The sequence below is a fragment of the Panthera pardus genome, unplaced genomic scaffold (assembly GCF_024362965.1).
Source record: "Panthera pardus isolate Hobbes unplaced genomic scaffold, ASM2436296v1 HiC_scaffold_6, whole genome shotgun sequence".
NCBI lineage: Eukaryota > Metazoa > Chordata > Mammalia > Carnivora > Felidae > Panthera > Panthera pardus.
This window is the reverse complement of record NW_026526991.1, coordinates 52,629,165-52,638,635: the sequence shown is the minus strand read 5'-3', so window position 1 is coordinate 52,638,635 and position 9,471 is coordinate 52,629,165. Positions and strand designations below refer to the sequence as shown.

The 9,471-nt window shown below is 39.5% G+C and overlaps 1 pseudogene; it reads right to left on the bottom strand.

Annotated features, from left to right (window-relative positions):
• Nucleotides 1-1,828: 1,828 nt before the first annotated feature.
• On the bottom strand, nt 1,829-2,840 carry LOC109270597 (glyceraldehyde-3-phosphate dehydrogenase-like; annotated as a pseudogene).
• Between the last annotated feature and the right edge of the window lie 6,631 nt (nt 2,841-9,471).

The window sequence follows — 9,471 nt, the reverse complement described above, 5'->3', positions numbered from 1 at the left end:
TATCTGTGTTTCATGTTGTTCCTGCATGGTGGCAGTCTTTGCTTTCTGTCTCTAATGATGTACGTGCTCAACTTCCGCGTTAAGAACAATCTTCTTCCGTTGTGTTTCTAAGGGTGCTTCTCTCTCAACATTTGACAAAACTCCCCTTAGCAGTGTCTTACTTATTCTTCTCTCATTTCACTGATGAGTAAAGTTATGCTCCAAATCTTTTGGGCAGAAAAGTCATACCCATCTTGGTACCTTATTGGAAAATGGAATTGCTGCATGAACTGAAGCCCTGACACTTTGTGACTGCCCTTTAGCATCCCCCGGGGCTGCCAGGCTTCAGGCTTCCACTGTTAAACCCTTCCCTGCCTCTTTAACATAAGTAGTCCCTGAAATATGTTGAAAAACTTTGTATTTATTTTTTTTAATGTTTTACTTATTTTTGAGAGAGAGAGAGTGAGTGAGTGAGAGCTGGGGAGGGACACAGAGAGAGGGGGAACAGAAGATCTGAAGTGGGCTCAGCACTGACAGCAGCAAGCCTGATGCGGGGCTCCAACTCACAAACTGTGAGATCATGACCTGAGCCAAAATCCGACGCTCAGCTGACTGAGCCACCCAGGCGCCCAAGACTTTGTGTTTAACTGAAGATCACCCACGCATGCATGCACACACCCCCACAAATGGAGAGATAGGGTTCCAATTTCCATTGGGAGAGGTCCTAAGTAAAAAAGAGAAGTGTCCACTGAATATGAGTAACTGGGTTTCAACTGAAAAAGCTGTGGTTATAAAGTGACATAACGTATAAAAAACTTCCAGCTGTAAACTGACACATGCTGGACACAAATAACAAGCTGATGTGAAAATGTGATGTGACTGTGCCATTAAAAAATATCACTGAAAAAATATATATCACTGACAGCAAAACAGGCTGTGGATTTTTTTTAACTTCAGCGTCCATAAATATCTCATTATCGCTGTCGGACAATTGCATTTATTTCAGAATGGGTTTTCTGTTCTAGGGACAGTTTGCAGACATTCGGCTATCCCATTTTACAAGTTCTTTATAGTGAAATGATGTGCTCTGTGTTCTCTAACATTGGGTTTTCATCCCATTTTATAGTAACATGTGCAGAAGGCACCTGACTCCGTGGTGGTACGTGCCTTAAGGAACTGTCACGCCTCATGTTCACTCTGTGGACTCTCCAGAAACTCACTCGAAACTCAGGATATATTCCCTGTTTTACCTCTTCCTTTCCATCACGAACCCTCTTGTTCTTACCCTCTGTGTTCAATTTCTGTCCCCCTCCTCACACATGGGCTCTGTCTCCCTGCCCAGCAACCTCACATTAATACGATATTAAGACTATATTCCTGGCTTTATACTCCAAGTTCTGTTTCTGGGCTCACCCTGCATCTTGGGGTATTGTTGAGGCTCCCTGTGACCTAAGTCACATCCGTCACTCCAAGTTCACTCTTGCCTGAAAATGAGTTTAAGAATCATACTTTCAAAGTTTTGAGGGGAGAACCTTCTCTTCCTCTCAAATACTTTCCTCGCCTGTTTGCTAGTACCTATAGTTAATTTATGCCATAAACAAAACACTATATCATAATGTCATGAAATTTTCTTTTCATTCTAGAATCTTTGGTGTGTTGGCTTTTATTTATTTATTTATTTATTTTTGCTTGTATGTGACAAGAGGGCTCCCTAAGCCCCTCCCCTTCTTCAGGAGGCCTGGGATGGAAACTATGTAAAGATCAAAGACTCTCAGTATATTGGGGGATGAATTGGGGCAAGAATTCCCCAGTAGCTGAGGGCCTCTCTCTTCCTCTTGCTATCGCTGGGGCTGGTGGTCCAGGCGGCTCTTACTCCTTGGAGGTCATGTTGACGGTAAGGTCCACCACCCATTTGCTGTAGCCAAATTCATTGTCATACCAGGAAATGAGCTAAACAAAGTGGTCACTGACAGCAATGCCAGCCCCAGCATCAAAGGTGGAAGAGTGTTAAAGTCACAGGACACAACCTGGTCCTCACTGTAGCCCAGGATGCCCTTGAGGGAACCTTCCCATGCCTGCTCTCATCACCTTCTTGATGTTACTGTATTTGGCAGCTTCCTCCAGGTGGCAGGTCAGATCCATGACCAACACATTGTGGGTGGGGACATGGAAGGCCATGACAGTAAGCTTCCCATTCAGCTCAGGGATGACCTTGCCTATAGCCTTGGCGAGGCCAGTAGAAGCAGAGATGATGTGGTGGGCAGCCTCTTGGCCATCACACCACAGCTTCCCAGAGGCCCCACCCATGGTCTTCTGGGTGGCAATGATAGCATAGACTATGGTCACGAGTCCCTCCACAATGCCAGAGTTGTCATGGATGACCTTGGCCAGAGGGGCCAAGCAGTGGATGGTACAGGAAACGTTGCTGACAATCTTGAGGGAGTTGTCATACCTCTCGTGGTTCATGCCCATCACAAACATGGGAGCATCAGCAGAAAGGGCAGAGATGATGACCCTCTTGGCCTCACCCTTCTGGTGAACACCAGCCTTCTCCATAGTGGTAAAGACTCCAGTGGACTCCATAGCATACTCTGCACCAGCATCACTCCATTTCATGTTGGTAGGATCTTGCCCTTGGAAAGTGAAGATGGTTTTTCCATTGATGACAGTGGAAAATTGTCAGCCTTGACTGTGCTGTTGAATTTGCCATGGGTAGAATCATACTGGAACATGTAGACCATATAGCTGAGGTCAATGAAGGGGTCACTGATGGCGACAATATCTACGTTCCCAGAGTTAAAAGCAGCCCTGGTGACCAGGCATCCAATATGGCCAGATCCATTTACTCTGACCCAGACCATCACGTCTCCGAGATGCAGCTGCCACTGCACCAGAAGATGCTACTGTGTGGCAAACAGGGAGGAACAGAGAACCCGTTCTAGAATCTTTGATACTTGCTAAAGTTTGAATCATCCTGGGATTGGCAGTTTTTAAATCTGGGAAAAAGTTTTTTTTTTATTAAATTTTTTTTTCAATGTTTATTTATTTTTGAGACAGAGAGAGACAGAGCATGAACGGGGGAGGGTCAGAGAGAGGGAGACACAGAATCCGAAACAGGCTCCAGGCTCTGAGCTGTCAGCACAGAGCCTGACGCAGGGCTCAAACTCACGGACAGTGAGATCATGACCTGAGCCGAAGTCGGCCGCTTAACGGACTGAGCCACCCAGGCGCCCCAAATCTGGGAAAAAGTTTTAATAAGGAGACAGAACCTTGGGACTGCGTTGGAGGGGCAAGATCTAGGACACCAGATATGTGTGTGGGAACACATGCATGTGTGTGCGCTTACATGTGCTCAGAATAAGGCCACTGTTTCTGTCTCCAAATCACAAAGTTACCCTTCATTTTGCTGCAAATTTTTATTCTTAATAAAAGTACAGAGGTAAATAAGCCTAATTTTTCTGTAGAAATAATTTGTACAGCAAAGAAGCTGAGGACGGTGTAATTTAGTTCCTAATCATACAAACTACATAATTTCTCAAGATGGGAGAACATTGATTAGGCACCTGCATATGTCAGAGGCATCACCAACATTATCTCAATTCTCCCAGCAACCATAGAAGGGGGCTATTATTCTTCCAAATTTAGTGAAAAAGAAATAAGGCAAGGTCACAGATTTATTAGTGACACAGGCAGAATTCTAATCTAACTCCTGACACCTCATCTTATGTATTTTTTATATTCCATAAAGAAGAGGGATCTAGTAGTTAGAGCTCAGATTTTGATGTCAGAGAGACCTGGGTTCAAATCTTCCCTCTTCTCTTACAATGTCTGAGACACAGCAGTTTACCTCTGGGCCTTGGCTACTTCCAGTTTTATATTCTTTAACTTTCATCTTAACTTTCCTTCCTGTTTATTAGTGTCTGTTACTTTCTCCATTGCTCATGGTCCATATATCGTCATAAGCTTTATGTTCCCTCGTCCCATCTGTAATTTTCTTCACTGTGTCAGATTCAGAAGTAATTGCTGGCACCTCTTAGCACTACTGAAATTGAAAGTGTGGGCATTTTGGCAATTACATTGACTGTCATTTTCATTCATGCTAAAGAATACTTAGTCAATTGTTATTTCTTCAAAACAGTTATATTTACAGTGTTTCTGTATACAACAGATGGTTATGTAGTTTATGTACATCATCCATGTCAAAATGTGGTTCCTTTATCTCAAATGAGTAGGGCAAGTTTAAAGTGGCTGGCTCTTGAAGGGACCAGCCCTTAGTTGGACTAATGGTATGTACTAAAAGTATGTACTGACCATAAAATTGTATGCTTTTTATCTGAAGACTTTTAGATAAATGTTTACTTCCAAAGAATAGGATTGTTGATATGACATAAAACAGTAATGGCTAATATGTACACAGCACTAACCATATACCAGGTACTGTTCCAAATGATAGACACCTAATTCATTGCTCACAATAACTCTTGAGGAGGGTATTATTAATGTTATTATTATTATTATTTCCATTTTATGGATACATTAAGTAACTTGCCTATATCACCCAGCTAGAAAGTGGTAAGGATAGTATTATAAATCAGAGATGAAAAGTAGACTGTTCAATATATGATATTTGGAATGTTGATTTTCTACATGGAAAAAATAAAATTAAATCTCTGTTTTAATAAACTCCAGATAAAATAATATCTGTATGTGAAATATAGATTTCAAACATTGGAGGGAAATATAGACATAAATTTGTAATACTGGCGGTAAGGAAGATTGTCTTACACAAAAACAAAAATGACAAAACACATATTTGATCAATTTTACATCAAAAAAAATGTAAGTTCAACAAAGACACATAATCAAAGTCGAAAGCAAGAGACACGAAAGACAGAGATAACCAAATTTATATACAGATTATTGTTTAAACCCTTCAAAAATCTATTAGAAAAAGAAACGCCACAGAAAATGGACAATAGATGTGGATGGATGATAATCATAAGAAGAAACCTGAATAGCCTGACAAAATGCTCAGCTATTTGTAAAATAAAAATTCGAACAAGATATCATTTCTCATTGTCAAATTGTCAAGAACGTTGACATTGTGGCAAGGAGGCAGAGAAACAGGAACACTGTATGTTGCTGTAGAAATAGAAATTGGAGCAACCATTGCTGTAGAGCAATTGGCAATAGCTCATAAAACATTACAATGCAATTTAAGGAAAAGCATATCCTAGAGTGGTTCTCCCATTTATGCTCAAGGAAAATGAAGAAAGATATTCATTGTAGCATTGTGTATACTAGCAAAATAGAAGGGAAAAAGAGAAAGACACCTAAATGGTCATCAGAAGTGAATATATAGTATGACTTATAGTCATAAAACAATTTTATATGGTAGTTAAGAAAAGTGATCTGTATTTTTAGTTAGATATATATAATATATAATAGAGTACATATAATATTTTAAATACATTCCTATATCAACATGGAAAAATTCCAAAAACCTTCTCCCCTGTGGAAAAAGGATTCACAGATCAATGTTAACACTATATTTTTCATATATAGTTACTTTTAAATGACACAAATAGGAACTATCTTTTTTTTGAAGATTTTATTTTTATGTAATCTCTATACCCAACACAGAGCTCGAACTTACAACCCCAAGATCAGGAGTTGCATGCTTTAGCAACTGAACCAGCCAGGTATCCCTAAAAACCATCTTATTAATAAGTAACTACAAAAAATAAAAACTGTACTATTAAGGTAATTAGTTAGAAAGTTAATTAGAAAAATACTTGGAATAGCTAAAGTAATTAGGGTAATATACCTACAGAAGACTAAATATTGGATTAAAGTAATTAAGGTAATATAGGTATAAAATAGAATGAATTAAAGTAGTTAATTAGAGAAATATATCTACAAAAATGAAATATGAAATTACTAAGTCATTAATTAGGTAATTGATTCAAATGATTAATTATAACAAAATAATTATAAAATTGTAGTCACTTAAGCTAATAATTTATTTCTTGCTCATATAACAGTGTAAATTTTCCTCACCACCACATTTCACTCCTTCATGAAGTGACTCAGGGATTCAGATTCCTTCAGTCTTTCAACTGTAACATCAAAAAAAAAGAAAAGAAATTAAACTCTAGCATCTTCTCCGACCTTGTCCTCTGCATACAGCCAACAAAGGGGAAAAGAGATAGAGGGAACACATCTGCTTCTTCAAAGCTTGGCAGGCAGTGCTTTCAACCATTCCGTTGGTGAGAAACAGTCATGGGGCCACAGCTTAATAGAAGACATGGGGTCACTGGCCAGACGGTGATTTCCCAGTGACAACTCTGAACTATGAAAAGGAGAACAGGGCTTTTAGCAAACAGCTGGCCATCTGTAACTCACCAAACTTAGTGTTTTTCTATAAATGGAGCTGGATGAGGGAGTGGGAGAGTGGGAAAGGAACAAAAAGACTTCAACTTGATCTGTACTGTTGGTGGGAAAAAACGATGTGCATCAAAAACGATAGTTCATAGTTGCTACTTCCGTGATACGTGAGTGTTGTTACAGTGCTCACGATACTTTTCTCAATTTGAACAAAAAAAAATTTAAGAAAAAAGAAAAGATGTTCTATAACTGCCAGTGTAACCACATTACTACATAGCAACAGCCCTGTCACTGTCTTTGGATTCAATTTAGTGGCACCAAGTCATAGGAGAGATGGTCCTATACTGAGGTTATTCTGGAAAGCACCATGGTGAGATCAATGGATAAAATCTGAAGTCATGTTTGGGTTTTAATCCTGGCTGTCCTACTGCACCAGGTGACCTTAGACACATTTGACCACCCTCAGCAATGACAATAATAATTTATATCTCATAAACTGTTGGGAAGGTACAATGAAATATTGTTATAGAAACTGCTTGCTACAGAGTAAGGATTTTTAAATGTCAATCCCTTCTTTTTTGGTTTGTCTAGTAATTACTGTAAGAGAGTAGCAGTAAAGAGGGGGCGGGTAATAACATTTCTGGATTTCTTTTTATGTACCACAGTGCTGGGATACAAGCTCATTTGCACAAGACCATTTCTATTAAATTACTCATGTTTTGCCTCTTCTGGAAATTTGGTTTCTTTAATATTCGTGTTGTTTATTTTAATTCCTCTTGAATTTCCTTCGTGTGGTTTGTCTTTATGCATTTTGGTCTCATAATACTGAGTTGTCTTCAGTTGTATGGTCTGATGTCTCCTGTGCTATTTTCATGATGATGGTTTTATAGCTTTTCCTTGGACACATTTTCTTTTTTCATTGCTTAAAATTGTCCTGGGTCCCATGGCCCAAGATCCTCTTTTGCATGCTTCTCTTAGCCAGGCTGGAAAACACTTCGGTGTCTGACTAGGCAAAACAAAACAAAAAAACATCCTGGAGGGTTTTAGACCCTAATTACTTGAAGGGCATGTGGGACACTCAACCCAGGTAAGTTCTTCCTTTTACAATTGGCTTCCCAGCAGCTAATGCGGTCAGCTGGAAAATGTAATAAAATGCACAGTAAAGTCAACCCAGGAGGCTTATCCCAACTTCCTGAGTCGTCCAAGTAATCACTTAGAAACAAAGGCCAAAATAGTCCTGTGTCACCCACCCACAACATTGGTGCTGTCCTAATGTGCTGAGGTCCCAGGAAGCTCACTGAAAACCTAGCCCAGTGGAAGACATCACATAGGAAACATAAGGGAGAGATGAAATACTTCTCTTCCCAACTGTCATTTCTTCTTGCAACTTCAAATGCCTTTAAATACGTTTTTCAATAATTCATTGTTTTGTGCCAGTCTTAGCCCATCGATAACCAGTGTTGTAGCTGGACGGCCCTTGTGGTACTTGTTAGGATTGCAAGAGGCCCTCAGCAATCAAGAAGCTTTGAAAGGACAGGTTTCATTGCTGACAAGTCTTGGAAATTATACAGCACATCTAGGGCCACAAGGCAAGGTCTCAGGGAAAGAGAGAAGCACGCCTCCATGAGGGAGTGTGTGCAGATCTGGGGTTCTGCTTTTATTGGGTAAAGGGTGGCTTTCACAGGCAAATTTCTGGTGAATTTAAAACAAATGACTTGGAATTTAAGGTGCAAGAAGAGAAAAAACAAGAGGCACAAATGGTCAGTTATGGAAACTAACCAAGGTCTAAAACAAAGGAGCCTGAAATTTAGGGGTAGGGTTGGGGAACCTGGCTCTTGACTATGTGTGGCTGGCAGGATGTTTATTCAAGATAGCCATCTTTGAAGTAGATACCTCTTCCAAGTGGATGCCTCAGCTGAAATCAGGCATCTGCATCACCAAAAAAAGAAAAGAAAAAAGAAAGAAAGAAAGAAAACCCAACTGTCAGGGCTTACCCTACATTCATTTTTTCATTAACTCATTTATTCTTTCCTTCAAGAAACACATAGTAAGTTGAACCATTTGCCAGGTCCTAGGGTTTTAAAAATTAATTAATCTGTAGCCTGGGAGATCTTAGTGTACTGGAAAGATAAACAAATAAATAATGATCTTACACTAACATAGGTTAAAGAGGTGTGGTAGGAGGAGAAAGAGAAGCAGCAGAGAGCAGGGAGATACTAGAATTTGGTAAAAGACATGAACACTGGCATTGAGCCTCAAGGGATGGGCAAAGCTGGAGCTGGGAGAACAGCCAGGGGCAAAGGAACCTAGGAACAAAGTCGTTACGTACTCAGGGATAATGAAGGTCTGCTGTGAGGAGAGACAAGGATTGGCTCATGAGGTCAAGGAAAGAGGGTTAGAGGAAAAGGTAAGAAGGTGATCCTGGGAGGTCAGGTACAGCCAGTTTTTTGGTGTTTTTTTTTTTTTTAATGTTTTATGCACACTAAGGGATACAGCATGCAGAGACACTAAAAAGAGTGTGATTGTGTATTCTAGCTGGACTCCTTAGCTGTGTGAACTTGGACTTACCATCTCTGAACTTATTATCTCTGACCCCTAATTTCTTCACTTGTCAAGTGAGGATAAGACTCAGGATTGAGCTAGAAATGAGAGGGAATATTATAACTATAGCTGCTATTTATGGAGTACTACGTACAGCTATCTTGCTTTGCATAGGTTATCTCATTCAATTATCAAGGAATACTATAGTATGTTAGATATTGTGATTATCCATATTTTGCCATTGAGGATACTGATATTACACAATTTTCTAGTAAGAAGCTACAGTATGATTAAACGTAGAACTGTCTAATCCTAAATCAATGTATTTAACCAGTAGCATGTAAAGTGCTTATTGCCTAGTACGTAATGCATGTTCAATAAATGTTAGTTAGAAATAATAGCATTAGTCGCAACAGCCAATAGTGCTAATTACAGTATGTTAAGTAGGCAAAGGAAAACTAGTGGCGAAAATTGAAGTAATGAGTAATGACAGTAGTGCTGGTATTCTAGAGAAAATGAGAAACAAGGAAACAAGTTTTCTGGTTATTTGTTTTTATTTGTTTC